This window comes from Euprymna scolopes, chromosome 25 (assembly GCF_053919585.1).
Source record: "Euprymna scolopes isolate OS-2025 chromosome 25, ASM5391958v1, whole genome shotgun sequence".
NCBI lineage: Eukaryota > Metazoa > Mollusca > Cephalopoda > Sepiida > Sepiolidae > Euprymna > Euprymna scolopes.
In genome coordinates this window covers 27,903,987-27,914,453 of record NC_136506.1, presented here as the reverse complement: position 1 = coordinate 27,914,453, position 10,467 = coordinate 27,903,987, and the positions used below count along the sequence as shown (strand labels likewise).

The 10,467-nt window shown below is 34.4% G+C and overlaps 1 pseudogene; it reads right to left on the bottom strand.

The window, feature by feature from the left end:
- Positions 1 to 488: 488 nt before the first annotated feature.
- LOC145247681 (U2 spliceosomal RNA) lies at positions 489 to 613 on the bottom strand (annotated as a pseudogene).
- Positions 614 to 10,467: the final 9,854 nt, after the last annotated feature.

Here is a 10,467-nt window from a genome sequence, read left to right as displayed (position 1 = left end):
TCGCGTGCTCACAATGAATGCGTGAACGTAGTACTGACATGAAATTCTTAAAGATAAACTAAAGTGACCGAAAAATGGGCTGAAATGACTTAAATAAATAAAAAGTAAATGACTTAGAATGACTTTAACGAACTTAAGGATGAATTGAATGAACTTAAGAATGACTTGAATGCTTAAAAAATAACCGGAATCCTTCAAAAACAACATGAATGGTCTGGAGAATGAATTGAATGGCTTTGAGCCTGACTGGTTGTAAAGTGGGTGATCATTTGATCATTTTACATTAAATTAATACAGAAAAGTTATTTCCCACTTTATATCACAATAAGTACAGCATGTAGTAAACAGATACTACACTTTGATCTTGGTACAAAGGCCAAGAAGAGGGGTATTTATTTGCTTCCACCCTGAGCAAATAAGCCACAAGGGCGTTTCTTAATGTGGGGAGTGAAAGGGGAGTAGGGGAGCTGGATAGTGACAATTGGTATGAAGGGTTGCCCCTACATTGACCAAGGTCTTATATGTGGGGTCGCCCCCACATATGGTCTTTGCTTGCAGTATCTGCCGGAACAGATACTACACTTTGATCTTGGCCAAAAGGCCAAGAAAAGCTGTATTTATTTGCTCCCCCACCGAGCAAATTAGGCACAAGGCCGATTTTTAAAGTGAGGAATGAAGGGGAAATGGGGACCAACTCCTCGGGGAGTAGGGGAGCTGGATAGTGACAATTGGTATGAAGGGCTGACCCTACATTGACCAAGGTCTTATATGTGGTGTCGCCCCCACATGTGGTCTTTGCTTGCAGTATCTGCCGGAACAGATACTACAGTTTGATTTTGGCCAAAAGGCCAAGAAAAGCTTAAAAAGCTAAGAACAGCATCTATTAACAACAGACCTTTCATCTTAACCAAAAAGGGGAAGCACAAAAGTGTTACGGACAGACCGACAGACCGACTGGCGGAGTGACTTATAGAGTCGCTTGCACGCGACGAAAAAGCATATTCATTATTTTGTCACGCATAAATATAACATAACATATTCGTCAATCTTTCACGCAGAAATTTGATATATTAAGCAGTCTTCCAGGCTCAAATTTGAAAAAAAAAACGGCATATTGGTCAGTCTGTAACATTTAAATTTAAAGTAGCATAAATAAAAATCACAGTAAAAATTGCAAGTATCATATTCAACAGTCTGTTCCACTTACGTTAAAAATAGCACATTCGTCACTCTTGTAACGAAAACACGAAGGTTATGTAGCAGCACTAGCAGCTCACCTAGACAAAAGACTAAGCCGTGGCGCAAGTTGATGTCACAGCGAGGGAAAGGAAGGAAAATAAAAGCGGACAGAGATTTCGAGCCAAGTGGGTGGCGAGAGAAATTTGAAAAAAAAAATACGTGACAGCAACTGGAGTTGAGCAGACATGTCGACGTTGGAGGGAAAAAGTCACGTGTTCGACACGGCAGAGTTATTTCTTAACCACGTGGCAATAGAAGAGATATGTAAAATAAGAATGCAAGCATAAGTTGGAAAAGAGCATAAATAAACGCACGCCAGAAAACGCGAAAATATCCAGGGAAAATTAAAAAAATAGAAATGTATGAATTGAATGTGGTGTTTTTTTCTTTGTTAAAAAAATAATTAAAAGAATGAGGTTTTGTAGAATCAGTTTCATTTAAAACCAAAGCTAATATTAAAACATTACAAAATGCATAACGTTAGTTTTTGTTTTTCATTTTGGCCCGGGTAGTTCTAAAAAGTCAGCAATATGTCCTCCATACTTTGAAGCCCCTTGTTCATCTATTCTTTCTTTATTCAGTATATAAGAAATTCTTCTAGACCGAGGTAATTTTTATTTTAGCCTACATCATGTGTCTCCCTTTTGGTACACTGAAAATATTCACATCTACATATCTATAAAAGTGAAATTCTCTCTCTCTCTCTCTCTCTCTCTCTCTCTCTCTCTCTCTCTCTCTCTCTGTACATTTCCCTACAAAACTTTTCTGCCAGTTTTCAGTCTCCAAACTCGGGGTATGACATAAGGCGTATTGAGATTTGGAAAAAAAAAATCTTTTAAATCGGCTTTCGGACATAAATTTGGCTGCCAACGGGTCAAAGTTCAACGTTTTTACCTTTGAAAACTACCAAACTCCGCTGCCAATTTGGGGTCTGAACACTTGAAATTGTGGATGTAGCTTACTTGGATCAAACTTTTTAATTTGATTTGAGCCCAAAACATAAATGTTAAGAGGTCAAAAATGGGGTCAAAGTTAAATAAAAAAATTGACCTCTGCAGTCTCTACCAAATTACTGGTCCAAGCATTTGAAATAAAGTGTATTCAGCACAAGGTTTTTAATCGTTCTTTTGCCGAATATTTGGCTGCCAAGTGGTCAAAGTTCGAAAGATTTGACCTTTGCAGCCTCTAGCAAACTATTCAGCCAATTTTGGGTCTAAACTTTTGAAATTTTACATAAAGGGTATTCAGGCATGCGGCAATTGTTTTAATCAATTTTTGGACGACAATTTGGCTGCTAAGAAGTTAAAGTTGAAAGAGTGTACCTTTGCAGACTCTACTAAACTCCTCTGACAATTTTGGCTCAAAACACTTGAAACTTTAGATGTAGGTTACCTGGACATGAGTCAAACTTTTTAATATATATACATATGCACATGAACTTATAAACAGTACATAGAGTCCGAGCAAAGCCAGGCTGAACTGCTAGTATAAAATAAACGACATTTTATCGAACTCTATTCTCACGGGGAGACAAGCTAATAAATTTGTATGTTTTCTTTGTTTTTTTTAATAAGTCGTCTCCAAGGTTATATTTTAGTTAACCGGTGGCTTCTGTCACCGGGTCATATTGTCCTTAGGAAGAATGGTGACTGAGAAAGAGTAACTTAACGCGGCCTAGATTTTCCCAAAATGGGTCCCTAGAACCGGATGTAGTTTTATACCATACCAAGGAGCGGCTTAAGGAGGGGATATTTTGAGTAATTGATAGGTTTGCTGAATAGGAAAGACATAAAATATTTGAATGGGTTTAACGTCTGTAAAAGGTTGATTACTGGTTGATTGCAGTAAGAGTAGGCAATTACTTTTTTTTGTAGAATCAAACGTCCATCAGAAGCAATAATAAATAATAATAAATTGGATAATTACTGGCTAATTCACCAGCAATACATACATACATATATATATATATATATATATATATATATATATATATATATATATATATATATATATATATATATATAGCAAGTCATGAAAATATATATGGCAATTAAGCTGCACAGAATATTCCGCGTTTCTTATATATATATATATATATATATATATATATACTAGCAAGCAGCTGACTATAAATATATTTTAAAGCCCCCCCCCTATTTGGGTAGAGCACTGTCGTAAATAATTCTCACTCGCTAATTAATTGGCTGAAAAATGCGAAGCTCAAGGTTTGTTTACAAACAGGCGGTTTGAGCACTGTACAAGTAGCGGACGGATGTTTGTTTAAATAGACATTCGGACGAGTTATTTGCGGGCGTCGCTTCCGTGGTCGAGAGGTAGAGCTGCCGACTGTCAACACGACAGTTCTAGGTTCGATCCTTGGCTTGGGAGAGTGTTATATAGGGGTTTCATTGAGAGAGAGTCTTAGTGAGAGATGCTTAGAAAGAGTCTTATTACAGAGAGGGATGTTGAAAGACGCTGAGAGAGAGAAGTTCATTTTATTTTAAGAGACTTAGAGAGATTGTTCATGTTAGGAGAGATTCTTATATATTAAATGTTCATTCTTTAGATGTGTAGATTGGAAGAAGAAAGCTCTTTGAGTGAAGGGGATAGTGTTCACTGTTCAGACATTGTTTAGACATGATGTAGATTCTCATTGTGGATATGAGAAGTCGAGATGTGTATGAAAAGACATTTTATAACACAAATATATAATACAATTGGACTTTACCTTTTTGTAAGAATCATAAGACAAGACGAGCTTTACAAAAGACATGATGGTTTATTTCGTCACACGGCCGTGTTTCCATCACCAAGAATTCAAAGTCTCACATTTTAGTTTCAACGTGACGTCTCGCTCCCTAGACGACTGACTCTCTCCGAGTTTCTTCACTGACTGTCTCTAACTAAAGTTTTTCTCTATCCCTAGAACTTTCTATTTTCCGTGACGTCATACACATGTTAAAACATGTGCCTTCTTTCACGTGTTCTGGACATACGTGTCCAAAACTTTTCCTATTTCTCAGTAACCTATTTTTCCAATATGTTAAAAACATTATCTTATAAGCTGCATTCTTTCAATTTAAAATTTCATAACAAACTTGACAGCTCGCATTCTTTTCTTGAATATTTTATCTATATTCTAAACAAGTTTGTTTCACATTTTAAAATTCTCACACGTAATCTATTTCTAAAACTAAATTACGAGGTTCGAATTTCGCCTATGCTATTTCATTTTCATTTTAACTAATCTCTCTATTTTTTATACTTACATGAAAAGGGGACAGCCCTTATCATGTAACAAGAGGTGCTAGTCTATCGGCACCAATGAGTTGTGATACAACGAAACAGGACTGTATGTCGATGACTACAAATATATATATATATATATATATATATATACTAGCAGTACCCTGCCACGCGTTGCAATGGCTCGATTTGGTGTAATAGAAAAAAATCTAATAAAAAGAGAAAATACATGTTTCTTATATTCTTAGTACAGCAATCCACTCCAAAAAGTGAAAAAGAAGGCGAAAATGAAAAAAAAAAATGGTACTCTTGCAGAATTTGATCTGGATCCTCGGGAGTTTCCGTCCATCGTGGTTTGGCCTCGACCAACAATCAGTGGATGAAGCCGAACGTAGCAAAAATGTTGAAACGCTAATTGTTTTTTGTTTTTATTTTTTGTTTTGTTTTCTGTATACAAAAATGTGAGTTAATAATTAATATTTGAACGATGGGGGGGTATTATACACAGGTTTGAAAAAGTTGTCCAAAAACAAACGTTTCTACATAACTGGATAACTGTTTAGTATTTTTATATAATGTAAAATGTTTTATCTGCTCGAAAAACAGAAATGGTCGCCGTCTCTGTTGAATACGTTAAGTTTGGGAAAGTAAGTTGAAAACTAAAAACTATACAAAACAGTGTCAGAAACCCACCGAATATATGTTACCATGACATAGGCTGACATAATCGGTGGGTTTGTGACAGTATTTTGTATAGTTTTTTAGTTTTAACTCACTTTCGCAAGCTTAACGTAATCAACAGTATCCGCCACCATTTGTATTTTTCAAATACACCGATAAACACTGTTTTTCGAGCAGACTAAACGTTACATTAAATGAAAAGGGTTTGTATTACTAAACACAGATACAAAGAAGTTGTCAAAAATAAATATATAACAAATAAATGTTATCAAAGGCAAGAAAAGTAAATGTTCTACCTAACTGGATAAGATTTTAGTGTTTTTATGTAATGTATAATGTTAAATCGGTTCAAAAACATGCAGTGTTTATCGGTATATATGAAAACTACAAATGGCGGCAGACTGTATCGAACACTTTAAGTTAGGGGAAATTTTGGGAAAATGAGTTTAAACTAAAAAACTATAAAAAAAAATACTGTTAGGAACTCACTCAATATATGTTACCGTGACGTAGGCTGACATATAATCGGTATTTTTAAACTTTTGCTCGATACAGGTGACGACGTTTATGAGTGCCTTTTAGTGATTGCCTAGTTTGAGGATATTTGTACAACTAAACGGCAAATCTACCCCAAAAAATCCGGTATTATTTAACTTTAAGGCCCGTCTCACGTTTGTATATAACAAATTATTTTATTGTAGATTTCAGTGTGCTAAAAACGAATATGCAAACCGTTTCTGTCGCAAAAAGAAAGTTTTCATGATACGAAGAAATTACTTTTTCGAAAAGTGAGTGATGACTTTTCGATGTAAATTTAACTTAGAATGAGCTCCCACTTTCTGGCCACCTGAGAGAGGTGCATTTTTCTGTGTGTTTCTTGGCTAAAAAGTTTTTTTGTTTGATTTCTTTTGCATGGTAATAACCCCTGAACTCTTGGACTCTTTTCCATTTCACAGCCGTAGCGGTTGTTTACGCTACGAGCGAGCATAAACAAAGGCTGTTTAGACAATACTACGGGAAAAAAATCCCCCTCTCTCAGGTGGCTAGAAAGTGGATGCTCATTTTAAGTTAAATTTACATGGAAAAGTGATTTCTTCATATCATAAAACTTTTTTTTTGTGACGGAAACGGTTTGCAGATTCGTTTTTAGCACACCGAAATCTACAAAAAAAAATGTTATATACCAACGTGAGACGCACGGGCCTTAATGGAAAATTTTATCAAAAATCCGGGGGAAAATAATTCTCAATAAAAACTGCAAATAAATTCGATAGAAAAAAAAATGGATGCTGTTTCTTTTATTTTCTGTGTGTTTCTTTGCTAAAATGTTTTTTGTTTTATTTCTTTTGCATGGTAATAAACCCTGAACTCTGGGACTATTTTCCATTTCACAGACGTAGCCTTCGTCTACGCTACGCGCGAGTATAAACGAAGGCTGTTAAATATGCACTCGCGTACCAAACTGCCTTGTCAAAAAACCTTGAAACCAATAAACACGAAAATAAATGCTCCCTTCCTAAGGTGGCCAGAAAGTGGGTGCTCATTTAAAGTTAAATTTACAAGGAAAAGTGATCACCCACTTTTCAAAAATAAATTTCTTCATATCATGAAAACTATTTTTGGTACCCCTTGGGCGTTGAGTTCCATGGCTACCCGCAGAATTATTTAATGGTCGTTCGCTTGTTTCCCCACTCAGTCAAGGCTAACGCATGTGCATGTAACATTTTTTATTTATTTAGTTACGCTGCCTTTAGCACTTTTACAAACATTATTTATTTACGCTGGCTTAACTCTTTTCATAAATAATTTTTTAAAAATGTAACTAAACCATTTATTGATAATTTGTAACTTGTGCAAACGTTTATTTATTTATTTACGTTGGCTTAACTCTTTTCATGAATAAAAAAAAAGTTTTACTCTTTAAGAATAATGAAAGGAAAAAGTTACTAAACATTTATTAATAATTTCTCACGTACTTACGTTCGCTTAACTTTTTTCATGAATTATAAAACAAGTAACTAAACCGTTTATTGATAATCTCTCACTTACAAACATTTTTATTTGAAATGAGCGGATAAGTCTGCTAGTCGTCATGAAACTCAACGCTCACCCCAAAAAATAATTTGGTTATATACGAACGTGAGACGGGCCTTAATGGAAAATTTTATAAAAATTCCGGGATGCTATTTTTTTTTCAATAATATACGAAATTAAGAATTAGAAAAATTTATTTTAGGTAGGCCGAGCGAGGAAAGGTTTAAGCCAAAAAAATGGATTTTTGGAAATCGAGATGTCGTTCAATGCCGCGTACCAAACTGCCTTGTCAAAAATTTTTAGCCAATAAGCACGAAAATAAATGCCCCTTCCCTCAGGTAGCCAGAAAGTGGGTGCTCATTTTAAGTTAAATTTACATGGAAAAGTGATCACCCACTTTTCTGAAAAAGTAATTTCTTCATACCATGAAAACTATTTTGGTACTCCTTGGGCATTGAGTTCCATGCCTACCCGTAGAATTATTTAATTGCCGTTCCCATAGTTCCCTCTTAGTCAAGGCTACCACGTGCGCAAGTAACTTTTTAATTTATTTATTTACGTTGTCTTTCACACTTTTACAACATTATTTACGTTGGTATGACGTTTTTCATAAATAATAAAAAAAGTAACTAAACCATTTATTGATAATTTGTCACGTGTAAAAACATTTATTTATTTATTTACGTTGGCTTAACTCTTTTCATGAATCAAAAAAAGTTTTAATCTTTAAGAAAAGGAAAACGTTACTAAACATTTATTAATAATTTCTCACGTACTTACGTTGGCTTAACTCTTTTCATGAATTATAAAATAAAAAATTAACTAAACCGTTTATTGATAATTTCTCGCTTACAAACATTTTTTATTTGACATGAGCGGACAAGTCTGCTGGTCGCCATGGAACTCAATGCCCGCCCCCAAAATAATAAGTTGGTTATATACGAACTGGAGACGGGCCTTAATGGAAAATTTTATCAAAATTCTGGGATGCTATTCTTTTAAATAACATACGAAATTAAGAATTAGACAAATTTATTTCAGATAGGCTTCGCCAGGAAAGGTTTAACCCCCAAAAATGGATTCTTGGAAATCGAGATGTCGTTAGATTCCGTGAAAAAAAACTAAACAATTAAAACGTAATGTTTGATGAGTGGAAAGCCTTAAGATAAACAAATTAATTTAAGTTAAAAAAAATAGGGAATCCTTTTTTTGTACTTATCTATTAAGTAGATAATTCACTGTTGTAATTCGAAAGTTGTCAACTCGTGGTGTAATAAGTTAAAGGCTCATTTCTACCGGAAATGAAATGGATAACAGTCTCGCAGTTATGAAAAATATTTTTATTTGTTTAATATTTTTATATTTCGTTATGTTAAATTATTTTAATAACATAAAAACATTCATTGACTTTACAGATAGATTTTGTAAAAATTTCAATTAAATATGTAATGTAGAAATATGGTTTTATCGATTTTGAACGGACCAAAATTACATATATATACACTAGTATATATATACACTATTATATATATGCACCAGTATATATATATATATATATATATATATATACACTAGTACATATATATTATTACGAATTCCATTATTATTAATGCAAACAGACAATAATAACAACACATTCATGAGTTCGTAATAAAAAATAATAATAAAAAGATATTCATTAAATACAATGAACATTAAAACCCGTATATCTCCTGGGTTCTGCACACCTTGCTGAAACAGAAAACATGCATAGACTCTTTCAAAACCGGAAATATACAATAGACGGACGAACAGCGTATGAAAATAACGGAAAACACGACAAGCAATGGTAACTTTCAAAGTTAAATTTTATTATAATCACTAAGCTACAGAAGGTAGGGGATAATGAGATTAAGTAAAAATAAATAATAAAAAAACAAAAAAAATGGGGAGGGGTATCTTCGTATACTATTCAAAGATGCCAACGAGAAATATATCAAAACAAAAAAAAATGTTTCTTCAGTCGAAACAAATGATGGCAAAATGAATCCAATGTCTTAATTTACGAGAGAGGGAAATATTTACGGTAATGACTTACTGGGTTTCTTCTTTTTTTTATATTTTCATTCCTTTTGTTCCAAGCGGTTGGTCAAAATGTCTTTAATATCCGTCCCTCTGGATTAAGGCGCACGTTTGTAAAGTTCGCCGTTTACCGCCGTCGACGTCGCGTCCTTTCGCAGTTGGTATGGAGTTTCTCCCAGGCGTTATCTCCTTTCGCTGTTGATGGGGGGGAGGTCGATACCTCCTATCTGAACGACATCGCGGCCTCTGTCACTGAGTTGGGAATTTCGCACATCCGCCTGGCACTACGGCCCAGCGGCGACTGTTGTACCAAAAGGCCTCTTCTCTTTTTTTTCTTTGTCTCTCTCTCTCTCTCTCTCTCTTCTCTTCTCGATATCTTTCTTAGTCCTTCTTTTTTTATTTGTTGCTTAGCAACTGGCATGGGTCACGGAGCGGTCACTAGCCACCTGCTAGCCTGTGTACTAGATGCCTCTCCCATCTCTCTCCTTCTCTTCTATACTCGCTGTCTCTTTCTCTTTTGGAAACTACGTTCATTTGCCTCGGTGATAAGATAAAATAAATAACAAAAAAAAAAAACGATAAATTTCTCGTTGGACCGAAATTAAATATTTTGATTTTTAATTAATTACGTAATCCAAGTCATGGATTACTAGTATATATATATATATATATATATATATATATATATATATATATATATATATATATATATATATATATATATATATATATGAGATGAGTTTATTATTGGTATTGGTTTCCCCGGTATTTTCTTACCAGAATAATTCATCATCATCATCATCATCATCATCATCATCATCATCATCATCTCTCATGAACCCAAAGAGGCTATTCTTCTATTTTTCCTGATATTTCCGTAGTCAGAATTCTTTCTAGAAAGACATCAGAGATTAGGGAAGGGACCATGTGAAGGTTGTCAACATCCTATGCGAATGTGATTTCTGTGGATTCAAACTTCAGACACCCAAATCATCAGTTCCTGGCGTTTACCTCGAGACAATCGTCACCTTCCAGAATTATTTCAATAAATAAATTCCAAATAAAAGTGTTTATGTGGAACAAAAAGAATTCGAACTTGGCACAACCAGGTTGTCAGTCTGTATCGCTAATCATCACTGTCGCCTACATGTTTTCTAATAAAACTTGCGAAAGGATACGAATTTAATTTTCTTTCATTTAAAGAGT